Here is a 13,122-nt window from a genome sequence, read left to right as displayed (position 1 = left end):
CAATTGCATAAAATTTGAACGACTTTTTTGTAATTCTTTTCACTACACATGGTTTTCCTGATGCTTTAAATAATCTATTTAGATTATCATTTAAATAACCATGATTTTATCATCATCATCATGATAAATAACATGATTTGCCATGTTATTGGTCTATTTAATCAATTTAAAAAACCCACCTCTACTATATTTTTAAAAATATTTTTAATGTGTTTTTATCTATTATGATTTTAATTTTTTTATGAATTTTAAACATTTTATATTTTATATCATGTTTTAATTCTGTACACCGCCTAGAGATTTTGATATTGAGCAGTATATAAATTCAATAAATAATAATAATTAATAATAATAATAATAATAATAATAATAATAATAAATATCCCATATTGTACCTATAATTTTTTTAAGCAGCCAGGTAGTTGAACTGAAATATTTGAAGCTGGGGGTGGGGGGGAGTCAATAAAGACACTTCAATTGTCATACTGAAACAAACTCATTTAATTATTATGGTAATAACAGACCGTATTGTCTACTGTGACTGGCAAAAACTCAAGTGCAGGGGTCTCAAATGGTAGTTTTCCTACAGCTGTTGGCCTACAACTTCTATCACCACTGGTTACTGGCCATGGTGATTGGGGATTATGGGAGTTTTAGTCCAACAAGAGCCGGAGGGCCACATTTTGAGACCCCTGCTGCAGTGTCTCAGGCAGATCTCAACCCTTCCACCCCCACCCATCATGCCACCTGAGACGCATTTTGAATGAAGAAGCCAGCCAGGGACTGAACCAGGGGCCTCTTGCATGCAAGCCATATGCTCTGCCACTGAGCCATGGCCCCTCCCTTCCAACATTTGAAAGTTACAAAGTCATGCCACAGAGCTGGGTCTTGTGGTAGCAAGCATGACTTGCCCCCTTAGCTAAGCAGGGTCTGCCCTGGTCGCATGTGAATTAGAGACTTGATGTGTGAGCACTGTGAGATAATCCCCTCAGGGGATGAAGCCGCTTTACGAAGAGCAGAAGGTTTCAAGTTCCTTCCCCGGCTTCTCTAAGATAGGGCTAAGAGGAACTCCTGCCTGCAACCTTGGAGAAGCTGCTGCCAGTCTGTGAAGACAATACTGAGCAAGATAGACCAATGGTCTGACTCAGTATATGGCCGCTTCCTATGAATACTTCCTGCTGTGAGTCACCCTCCAGTGAATGTTGCTAGTGTCTATCTTGCATTTCTCTTTAGATTGTGAGCCATTTGGGGACAGGGACCCAACTTATTTATTTATCTATGTAAACCACTTTGGAAACTTTTGTGGAAAAGTGGTATATAAATATTATTATTATTATTTATTCGATTTCTATACCACCCTTCCAAAAATGGCTCAGGGCAGTTTACACAGAGAATGAATGAATGAATGAATGAATGAATGAATGAATGAATAAGAAAGAAAGAAAGAAAGAAAGAAAGAAAGAAAGAAAGAAAGAAAGAAAGAACTCTGTCACCAAAGGGCTCACAATCTAAAAAGAAACATAAGATAGACACCAGCAACAGTCACTGGAGGTACTGTGCTAGGGGTGGATAGGGCCAGTTACTCTCCCCCTGCTAAATAAACAGAATCACCACGTTAAAAGGTGCCTCTTTGCCAAGTTAGCAGGGGTATATGTGTAGTAGTAGTAGTAGTAGTTTGAAGGACATGTGTCAGAAATAGTAAAATAGGAAATTGCTGCTACTGCTGCTAAGTGTTTCATTTAAACTGAACAGAATTCCTTGGCTTTGTATACAGCTCTAGGAGAGAACAGCCTAGGCCAATGACAGAGACAGCTCACTTCTAATTTCCTGATCAGAGAGGTGTCAGAAGAAGCAGCAGCTCCTGAAACAAGCTGTAAACATTATTGACCTATACACATTTCATTTTAACCATTCCTCAGGCAGGGATGGTGGAAACGAATGTGCTTTCTAAGCAAAAGCAAAATCATTTAGGATGCTACTACATCTTTGTTACCGGACTGCCATAGGAAACACCTGCTGAGTGGCAGGGCTGCATGACAGCATTTTAGATGTGCAGAGAGTAGATTCCCCTTCTCTTATAATAAATTGGTTTTGCAGAAGGTTGCCTTATACTGAATGTAGCCCAATTCTGCACTGATGGACAGCGGCCCTCCGGGGTTTCCAACATGTGTATTTGTCCAGATTGAACTTTGGACTTTCTGCATGCAAAGCAGATGCTCTTCCACTGAGCTACAGTCCTTCCTCAAAGTACATAAGTAGTTGTTTTGTATGGAGTCACATCAAGGGCCTAGAACATTTCTTATGAGGCTAGGCTACAAAACCTGAGGCAATTTAGTTTAGAAAAAGATGACTGCGGGGAGACATGATAGAGGTCTATAAAATCATGCATGGTGTGGAGAAAGTGGATAGAGAGAAATTCTTCTCCCTCTCCCATAACACTAGAACAGGGGTCATCCCAGGAAACTGATTGGCAGGGAAATCTAGGACCAGCAAATGGAAGTACTTTTTCACATAACGCATAATCAACTTGTGGAATTCTCTGCCATGAGATGTGGTGACAGCCAACAACCTGGATGGCTTTAAGAGGGGTTTGGATAATTTCATGGAGGTCTATTGACGGCTACTAGTCGGAGGCCTGTAGGCCACCTCCAGCCTTGGGGGTGTGGTGCCTCTGAGTAACAGTTTTAGGGGAGTAACAGCAGGAGAGAGGGCATGCCCTCAACTCCTGCCTGTGGCTTCCAGCAGCACCTGGTGGGCCACTGTGCGAAACGGGATGCTGGACTAGATGGGCCTTGGGCCTGATCCAGCAGGGCTGTTCTTATGTCTATGTAACTCAGTAATGTCTATTCTGATTGGCAGTGACTCTCCATGGTTACTAGAACTTGGAATCAGTGTTCCCTCTAAGGTGTGTGCATATGCGTGCGCTAACGCTAACACGGGTTTTTATGTCCGCTCAGTTAATTTTAGATCCTGCTCAGGTTTATTTATTTGATTTCTATACTGCTCTTTCAAAAATTGCTCAAGGCAGTTTACACAGAGAAATAATAAATAAACAAGATAAATAAGATGGATCCCTGTCCCCTAAGGACTCATAATCTAAAAAGAAATATAAGACAGACAACAGCAACAGTCACTGGAGGGGTACTGTGCTGGGTGTGTATAGGGCCAGTTACTCTCCCCCTGCTAAATAAAGAGAATCACCATGTTAAAAGGTGCCTCTTTGCCAAGTTAGCAGGGGTAATGAGGAAGGTCCCACTCTGCATGCATGTGCGTACACAGTGCCTTGATACTGCTGCCCAGAACAAAACTCATTTTGCACAGAGGTGAAATAGAATTAGAGAGAACATTGCTTGGGATATTCAGTGAATGGAAGGCAGCAGGTTCATCAGGGTAGACCCAATCAATCAATTTTCTACCCACAACAACTTGTTAGTTTATGGAATGCACTGCTACAAAATGTAGTGATGGCTGCTAACTTAAATTACTTTAAGAATTTACGCATTCATGGAGGAGAAGGCTATCAACGGCTATTGGATATGAAAACTATATAGAACTTCTGGGTTTCTGCAGAAGCATGGCACTGAATACCAGATGCTAGGGAAACCACATCCAGCTTGCCTCTCAAAATTATGCTATCAGCATTGGACCCTGCTTCTAATCTTTCACCTGGCTGAGCTACCACTGCTGGACAAAGAGTATTGGACTAGACAGACCTTTGGTCTGACCCAGAAGGGCTGTTATCTTTCCCTTACTAAGCAAATAAGTGTTATTGCTACTAAGAGGCTGTTATATACCGGCAGATCACTTGAGGATTTGAAGTAGATCAGCAAGGGTTTCTCTGAAGAAAACAGCTTCCAAGCAGGGCTTTTAGAATTCTGATCTGTAGTAACTCAGACAGAGATGTGTACTCGCATATGTAGGTCACCCCACTATGCGGCTCAAAGGGCACAGTGGGCAATTGGCTCCTCGCCCCGAGCCATCATTTTGTATCTGGTTCTGGAGGTTCTGATAAATAAAGCAAAGCCTCCCAACTATGGCTCCCATTATCCTCAGTTACAATGGCTGAAAGTCGGGAAACCCTATATATAATGCAGGGGCGGGGGGGGGGGATTTGACCTTCATAGGAACATAGGAAGCTGCCACATACTGAGTCAGACCACAGGTCCCTCTAGCTCAGTATTGTCTACTCAGACTGGCAGTGGCTTCTCCAAGGTAGCAGACAGGACTCTCTCTCAGCCCTCTCTTGGAGATGCTGCCAGGGAGGGAACTTGGAACCTTCTGCTCTTCCCAGAGCGGCTCCAAGGGAATATTCCAAGGGGAATGTCTTACAGTGCTCACATGTAGTCTCCCATTCATTTGCAACCAGGGCAGACCCTGCTTAGCTAAGGGCACAAGTAAAGCTTGCTACCACAAGACCAGCTCTCCTCACTTCCAGTTCCTTTAAGCTTGATACATAATCTTGTTGGTTTGGGAGAATACCTCACACTATGCTTTAGAGCAGGGACAGGCAACCTTGGCTCTCCAACTGCTCAGCTCTTGCTGAACTACAACTTCCCTCATCCCCAGCCACAATTGTGGCTGGGGATGATGGGAGTTGTAGTTCAGCAACATCTGGAGTACCACAGGTCGGGAACCCCTGCTCTAGAGCATTCTGAGTGCCTCCGAAATGCAGAGTTATATCAGCATCGCAAACCTGCTCCCAAGCAGGGTTCCCTCTAACAGGGATCCCCAATTGTTGTTGACTACAACTCCCATAATCCCCAAGCAAAGGTTATTGCAGCTGGGGATGGTGGGAGTTGTAGTCAACAACATCTGGGAATCCCTGTTAGAGGGAACACTGCTGCCAAGTCAGTTCCAGTTTGTGACTCCTGAGGATATGGACAAGCTGACTGGAACGGTGCGGCCTACCACCTGTTCTCTTGACCCTTGCCCAACATGGCTTATATTATCTGGCAGGGAGGTTGTTGTAGAAGGCCTAGAAGAGATTATAAATGTGTCTCTGAGGGAAGGGAGGATGTCACCTTATCTTAAGGAGACAATTATTAGACCGCTTCTGAAGAAGCCTACCTTGGATCCTTCAGAGTTGAGCAACTACAGGCCTGTCTCCAACCTTCCGTGGCTGGGCAAGGTAACTGAGAGGGTGGTGGCCTCCCAGCTCCAGAGAGTCTTGGAGGAAAGTGATTATCTTGACCCATTTCAAACTGGTTTTCGGGCTGGCTATGGGGTGGAGACTGCCTTGGTCGGCCTGATGGATGATCTCCAATTGGGAACGGACAGAGGAGGTGTGACTCTGTTGGTCCTTTTGGACCTCTAAGCAGCGTTCAATACTATCAACCATAGTATCCTTCTGGAGCGTCTGAGGGGGTTGGGAGTTGGAGGCACTGCTCTGCAGTGGTTCCACTCCTACCTCTTGGGCAGGTTCCAGATGGTGTCCCTTGGAGACTGCTGTTCTGAACATTTGTATGCTGTGCCTCAGGGCTCCGTATTGTCTCTGATGTTGTTTAACATCTACATGAAACCGCTGGGAGAGATCATCAGGAGATTTGGTGAGGGTGCTATTAGTATGCTGATGACACCCAAATCTATTTCTCCATGCCAGCATCATCGGGAGAGGGCATAACTTCCCTAAATGTCTGCCTGGAGGCGGTAATGGGCTGGATGAGGAATAACAAACTGAGACTGAATCCAGATAAGACGGAGGTACTCATTGTGCGGGGTGGGAACTCGAGAGACGATTTTGATCTGCCTGTTCTGCATGGGGTCACACTTCCCCAGAAGGAATAGGTACACAGTCTAGGAGTGCTTCTGCATCCAAGCCTCTCCCTGGTGTCCCAAGTTGAGGCGATGGCCAGAAGTGCCTTCTATCAGCTTCGGCCGATACGCCAGCTGCATCCGTTTCTTGAGGTGAACGACCTCAAAACACTGGTACATCTGCTGATATCCTCCAGATTGGATTACTGCAATGCGCTCTATGTGGGGCTGCCCTTGTATGTAGTCCAGAAACTACAGTTGGTCCAGAATGCGGCAGCCAGGCTGGTCTCTGGGTCATCTCGGAGAGACCATATAACTCCTGTACTGAAGGAGCTACACTGGCTGCCGATATGTTTCCGGGCAAAATACAAGGTGTTGGTTATAACCTATAAAGCCCTAAATGGCTTGGGCCCTAGGTATTTAAGAGAACGTCTTCTTCATCATGAACCCCACCGCCCACTGAGATCAGCTGGAGAGGTTCGTCTGCAGTTGCCACTGGCTTGTCTGGTGCCACTCAGGGACGGGCCTTCTCCGCTGCTGCGCCGAGGCTTTAGAATACGCTCCCTAGTGAAATAAGAGCCTCCTCATCTCTGACAGCTTTTATAAAGTCTTTAAAGATGCATCTGTTCACCCAGGTTTTTAATTAATATTGTTTTAACGCTGTTTTAAAAATATTCTTTAAAAAAAATTAAATTGTTGTAATGTTTTAAACTTTTTGTTTTAACTAATGTTTTACTTTGTTTTTATTTTGTTGTCAACCGCCCAGAGACGTAAGTTTTGGGCAGTATAAAAATATGTTAATAAATAAATAAAAATAAAATTTTTTAAAAAGGCAAGAAAGCTGACTCAGTGCTTGTGTTAATGTTTTATAAAACTCTTACGTAAGTTTGGGGCAGTATAAAAATATGTTAATAAATAAATAAATGAAAATGAAAATTTTAAAAAGGCAAGAAAACTGACTCAGTGCTTTATAATGTTTTATAAAACTCTGCGCTGTGCATGACAGCTAAACCCGGGCTACAACAAACTAGTAAAGTGAGCCACTGTGATGGTATCGCATAGGACTGCACTCAAAGATTAGGTCATTCATGAATTACCGAGCTCTGCCAGCAGAAAGCACGAATTATTTAGCACAGCTTGTTTCTCTGCAGATTGCTAGGTCTCCAAAAGACAGCAAAGGAACAACTTACACAGCTTCTTCTGACATGGCAGCTGGTTTGAGAAATAAGGCAGACTGTGTGGAGAGCAACTCTCAGGCAGCCGGTCAGAGAAGCCTGCTGGGCTGCTGCACCAATGCAAGTGGGCACTGGGCACAAGGAGGTCACACTGGGACATGGAAAAACAGTAAAATAAAAATAATAAAATATTTACTATTTAATAATAATAATGATGATGATAGTAATGATAAACTTTATTTGCTAGCCGCCCCATAACAAACTGTTCCCTGGGCGGCTCCCAACACAGCATTAAAACATACATTGAAACATACAAATACATCAAATCATAGCAGACAAAAAGGGAGGGGGAAAGATACAATGCAAAGCAGTTTAAAAACTCCTTTTAAAATTAGTTAAAAATCAAATCAAATCTGAAAACCACAATTTAACAGGCCTGGGTGTACAAAAAGGTCTTTACGGGGCATCTAAAAGAACAAAGTGATGAAGCCAGGCGAACCTCACTGGGGAGGCTATTCCATAAGCAGGGTGCAACCACCGAAAAGGCCCTCTCCCTGGTAGCCACCCACCTCGTCTCATTTGGCAAGGGCGCCTGGAGGAGGGCTTCTGAAGAAGCTCTTAAGGTCCAGATGGGGACATATGAGGCAAGGGCCACAGTCTTAGGGAATCTCCAAAATACACAAAGGTCACAGGTAGCTGTGCTGCTCCATTGGATAAAACAATCCTAAATAGGGTAACCTCTTTATTAGGACAATGTGAAATATCACAAAGCAGTGAGCAAGCTTTTGAGTTCTTGAGAATTCTTCTTCAGGCCAGGAGGTTAAGGAAAACAAGGGAAGAGACAAAGTGGGACATGGTAGAAAATAGGAGAAGCCCTTTCGTGAGGCAAGGTGGGGCAGTCAGCCTGAAGAAAGGTTCTGCAGAACTCACAAGCTTCCTCGCTATTTTGCAACTGGTCCTAATAAAAGAGGTTGCCCTACTTTGGATTTTGCCTTAGAAAATGCAGAAGCAGGCGAACACACATTTAGGCTGGCCTCGATAATCAGCCAAGATTGGTGATCCTCAATGCCCACTTCCTTGCCTCAGAGGCAGGTGCGATCTTGTCTCCGACGATGTACTGGACCACGGAAGCAGCCAGAAGCAACAAGACTTCTTATTGCTTCCAAGTGCCTCCACAGCCCATTTCTCACTTTGCACTTGAAAAAAGATGCTCAGAATAATAGAGTTTAGCATTGAAAGGAACCTTGGAAGTCTTCCAGTCCAGCCAGTGCAAGCAAGTGCTACAGTGCAATAGTGCTAGAGCACCCCTGACAGATGGCTGCCCAGACTCTGGTGTAAATCTTCAAAGTGATGGGGAACCTACCACTGCACGAGACAGACTGTCGTACAACTTTTACAGTCAAGAAGTTCTTCCTAATGCCTAGCCTAAATCCGTTTCCTTGTCATTTCACCCCATTAGTTCCAGACCTGCCCTCAAGAGCAATGGATAACAGGCTTGCTCCTTCTTCTGTGTGACAGCCCTTCAGATATTTGGCTATCATGCCTCCCTTTAGTCTTTTCTTCTCCAGGCTAATCATGCCCAGCTCCTTCAGCTGTTCCTGAGTCTGGCAATAAACATGTAGTGCCATTCTCAGATTTACAGTTACACCCCGATGCTGGACAAATTAAACCTGCTGCAGGGTCTACATACAGCATGCACAGCTAGCAAAGCAATTTTCCTACAGCCACAAACATCCAAGCTTCTGCAGAAAGCATCATTCTGCTGAGGAGCCGAGCTTAGGACACCTGTTTAAGATAGCAGCCACCATCTCTGTGCATTAGCACTCCCAGTATTGTTCCTATCACTATTCAGAGGGCCAAAGAAAGAAAGAAAAAGGAAAAAACAAAAAGAAAGAAAGAGGAGGAAAGAACAATACACCAGTATACTACCACCTTGGCTTTTTGCAGCTGGAATGCAGCTTAGTTGTCTAGTTCTGTTAGATGTGTCAGCTCTAATAGTTTAGAATCCCCCGGCAAAGGCAACAGAAAAAAGGTATTTTGTCATTCAACAGACCTTTCAGCTCAGAGAAGATACCCGAGTTGTGTGTACTGTTGCTTGATGCAACCTTTATGCTGAGGAACTGGTGACATTCTGTTGAGCTAAAATTAAGCACTTTCCTATTCAATGAATATTTGGACGTTTTAAAATGAGCATGCAGATGGTAATTTGCTTCCATTCATGCACCCCCCAACCGGCTTTTAGGATGTTCTGGGGTTTTTTTGTCAGATGCATAAGACTGCAGTTGTTAGCAGCAAGCGAACAACAAATAGGAATTTACTGGAATATAGTATATAGAAAAGAACTGGCTGTAAATTAGAGTCTCCTATTTTAAAACAAATGAAATAAAATGGGAAACCACTGCTCAAAGTAATTTCTTTATCATTTTGACTCAAAATGTGCAGTGTATTTTTTATATTATAGAACTGTCAAAAACTAAATCAGAAGATCTGGAGTTTAAGTGGATAATAGTTTCTGAAAATGAAGCATATGTATAAAGGCTGTCAGTCTAGAAGACTGCATCTCTCTGTATCGTTGTTCACATGAGTTATTTATCACTGCGTAGTAGAACAAGAAACATGCAGAAGATGCTGTTCACTTCTTCATTACAACTAGCAGATTTTTGCTTTGATTAAATGGGGCCCTATAGTGCGATACAGCAGTCACCCTGAACATTTTCCATTTAGCTGTATCATAGATTAAGAAAAGACAAGAACCATGTCTTGTGAATGCAAATATGGAGTGGGGGCGGGGGTGTGTGTGTGTGAGGAGACAACAGGAATGCAACAGCTTTGGCAAGGCTTGCCTCACATTTTCTACTCTTGTAAACGCTGATTGTGCAAGAGAGCAAATAGACAACTGGGCTTTATTCAAATATGCAGGTAAGTATATTAAGTATGTATTTATAAGGTGTTGTTTTTTTAAAGTCTTCTTTTGTTAGCAGAACTGGAGATGTGTTAGAATAATTCATCATCTGTTCTAACATTAATTACAGGATCTTCCAACCTGTTTTAGAGGGAACAGCATAGACCAGTCAGATTCTATTATCAGGGGCTGCAACTGGGTTAACCATCCAACTGCCACCACAAACGTTATTCCTAACAGGTTGGAGGTGTGCCTGCAAAACACTGAAATATTTTCTGCATGCTGCTCATTACAGATCCCCCTTTCCCTCCCAGGGCTCCAAACTCTTCCTAGAAGATGATCTCAAATTGTGTGGTTGCTGTAACCCAGATTAAAGCAGCAGGTGCTGCTTCTGTATAATACTAGCTTTCCTTACCTGCTTTTCACCATATTGGCTGCTCCACTTGTGCTTAAAGCTGTCAAGCCATCAGCATGACACAAGCACACACTGCAGAGCTGCAGAGCAAGACACCTGGATCTCAGCCCAGAATCTGCTAAAAGCCCTGCTCTGGGCTTTATTTGCATCATTATTCTGCCAGTGTGTTGGGAGCAACATTTCTCCACTGCCACCATCCATAACCAACAACCATTCACTCCAAAATATTACTGAGTGATCCCCAAGCCATCTTAAGCCATAGGTTTATAACAGTGCAGGCTGCAATCATACGCATGGTTACTTGGAAGCAAGCCCCACTGAATTCAATGGTTACTCCCAAGTAAGTGTGTATAGGACTGCAGCCTTGCACCACAATCCTATGCATGTTAATTGAGACCTTAAGCCCCCACTGTATTCAATGAGGTTTACTTCCAGGTCTGTGTGCAGAGAATTATAGCTTTAGTCATTTTGATGTAAATAAAAGCTGCAAAAACTTATCTGGAAATAAGCCACACTGAAAAAGTGGGAAGTTTCTGGGTAAATATACTTAGGATCAGGTTGCAATCCTATGTGCAGCCTTACTCATCAAGTACAGGATTGGGTTTGCACAGCTACCTACTCACGAGTATTTCAGCTTCATAGAGTCCAAGACTGAGCTGTAAATGATTCACCATCTTGTTCACGCACAGAAGAAAAAGCAAGCGCACTTCAAAGCCATTGTATGAAGACAGCAAACACCTGTGTGTCTGAGCCAGCCCTTCTCAAGTTAGCTTTTGCTTCAATCCAAGATTAGATCTCTATGCTTATAAAGACAGGGACTGATCTTTGCCCACAAGGCCACTATGAACTTCTTGTAAACCGCCCAGAGATGTGGGTTTTGGGCAGTATAAAAATATGTAAAATAAAATAATAATATTTATTTATTTATTATTAAAAATTTTATACCGCCCTTCCAAAAGCCTCAGGCTCATAATAATAATGAACTTACAGAGCTCATCATGTTATAACCCGTAAGGATGGTAGCAGAAACAACTAAGGCTCTCCTGTGGCACCTGAAACTGACCTGCAGCTTCGTGTGGCGTTCTGTGGTTTTATTTGGCTAGGATTGCAAATTAAATTTGTGCAAGCCCATGCATGCTTATTCAGAAGCAAGCCCCACTTACTTACTCCCGAGAAAGAGGGTATGGGATTGCAGGCCAAGTTTCAATGACATTTTGTGATGGGTCTGAATTGTTGTTACAGATTTTACAAGCCGCTTTGAGGATTCATTAGAGTCAAGAGGGAAAGCTGACTATAAATTAGAGCCGGTTTATGCCACAATAAATGCATTTGTGTTTAATGTGCCACAGGGCTGTTTTCCTTTTCAAGGGGTGCTAACAAGCGGGCGGGGGGAGGAAGGAGATAATCTATTTTCTTTTAATACCTACCTTCCTTGGTTCCTCTGCCCCCTCCCTCAGCTAAAAAGCCCATGAGGGTTTCTCAGGCACGCTGGCAGCGCGCAATCCTTCCCGCAACTACCGCCACCGTATTCAGCAAATCAACAAGAGATCATCAATGAATGAAAACAAGAGCCCCACAGACCCGATTGTATCAGGATGCCACAAGCCACAATCAATAGCCGCAAATGGCTCCCCCCCCCCCGCTTTCCCCGGTGCTTGCTTCTCTGTCTCCGCCCCCAGCTGCTCGCTTGGTTGTGCAGATGGTGGCTCCGGGTGCAGGGCAATCGCAGCGCCCTGGGAGCTCGCGCCACGCTCCATGATTAATTGATCGCCAGTCGCTAGGCGACCCGCGCCGGGGTTGCTGCTTTTGCAAAACAGCAGCACCCGCCGCAACCACCTCGGCAACTGGAAGTAAAATATGTGAGCCTCTGCCTGCAGCTGCTGCCAGGGCATCGCTTGCGCCCGGTCACGATGTATGCACCATTTCTGTACAGCAAGAAATGCACTGGGGGAGGAATGCAAAAATGCATTATATGGGGAGGGGGAGGATTACTTACTGCCTTTAGATTTTGCACAACACACCCCCAACAGCAACGAGAAGGCGGCGGCGGGCGAGATTATCAAAGGCAGCAGTCCTGGCCCCTCCGCTCTCTTACTCACCTTGCTCTTGGCTATCACAGTCCCATCATCGCGCCGCACAGTCTCAGACCACACGCCAAGCCTCCCTTCCTCGAATAGCGGTGGCGGCGGGGGCGGCAGCTGCCTGGGACCGGCCGGCGGCGCTGCCGGAATCTGGGTCAATGAAGGGATCAAAGAAGAAAAGGAGAAGGCAGCGGCTGTACTAAGACGCGCGCAAGACGTGCTGCCGGCCGCCACCGCTGCGCCCTGAGAAGGTGAGGCGCAGCTTGGCGGAGGCTGAATGGGAAACGTTGCGCTCGCTTTGCCACCTGCTGGTGAAGGCGCGGAACTGCGAGGCGACGAAGAGTGGCCTGTCCTCCCTGCTGCTTGAGCCTGCCTTGTTCACACGTGCAAACAGGAGCATGTCACGTGCAGACATCGGCCTTGGGACAAGCAGTGACGTTGGACCCCTGGCCGGCCCCTGCTTCAGAGGGGGCATGAGGGGGAGAGCAAAGAACAAGCAGTCCCAGCTGGAATTCCCCCCCACACACACACCCGTACCTTCAAGGGCCCGGGGACACTTGTCTCTTCACACACACATTCAATCATCCGTATGTGCAAGGTGTGCATCACTTGAGTCTAGTTCTCACTGGGTTAGCAAACTTGTCTGGCTTGTACCATCTCAGACAGGGGTTCTCAACGTGTGGGTCCCCAGATGTAATTGGACTTCAACTCCCATAATTCCCAACCACAGGCCAATGGGGCTGGGGATGATGGGAGTTGAAGTCCAATTACATCTGGGGACCCACACGTTGAGAAACC

The 13,122-nt window shown here is 44.9% G+C and overlaps 1 protein-coding gene across 5 annotated transcripts in view; it reads right to left on the bottom strand.

Annotated features, from left to right (window-relative positions):
• Positions 1-12,583, bottom strand: part of ELMOD1 (ELMO domain containing 1) — a 74,572-nt gene extending 61,989 nt beyond the window's left edge. For 4 of the 5 annotated variants that reach the window (XM_053308665.1, XM_053308666.1, XM_053308663.1 and 1 more), the window contains exon 1: positions 12,343-12,583. The gene's annotated coding sequence lies outside the window, so the exon portion shown is untranslated. Of the gene's footprint in view, positions 1-11,670; positions 11,830-12,342 lie in introns of those variants that run through there. The other variant, XM_053308664.1, reaches the window with a different exon arrangement.
• Positions 12,584-13,122: the final 539 nt, after the last annotated feature.

Source organism: Hemicordylus capensis, chromosome 3 (assembly GCF_027244095.1).
Source record: "Hemicordylus capensis ecotype Gifberg chromosome 3, rHemCap1.1.pri, whole genome shotgun sequence".
NCBI classification, from domain to species: Eukaryota; Metazoa; Chordata; class Lepidosauria; order Squamata; family Cordylidae; genus Hemicordylus; species Hemicordylus capensis.
The sequence above is the reverse complement of the archived record's forward strand: the minus strand, read 5'-3'. Positions and strand labels throughout refer to the sequence as shown.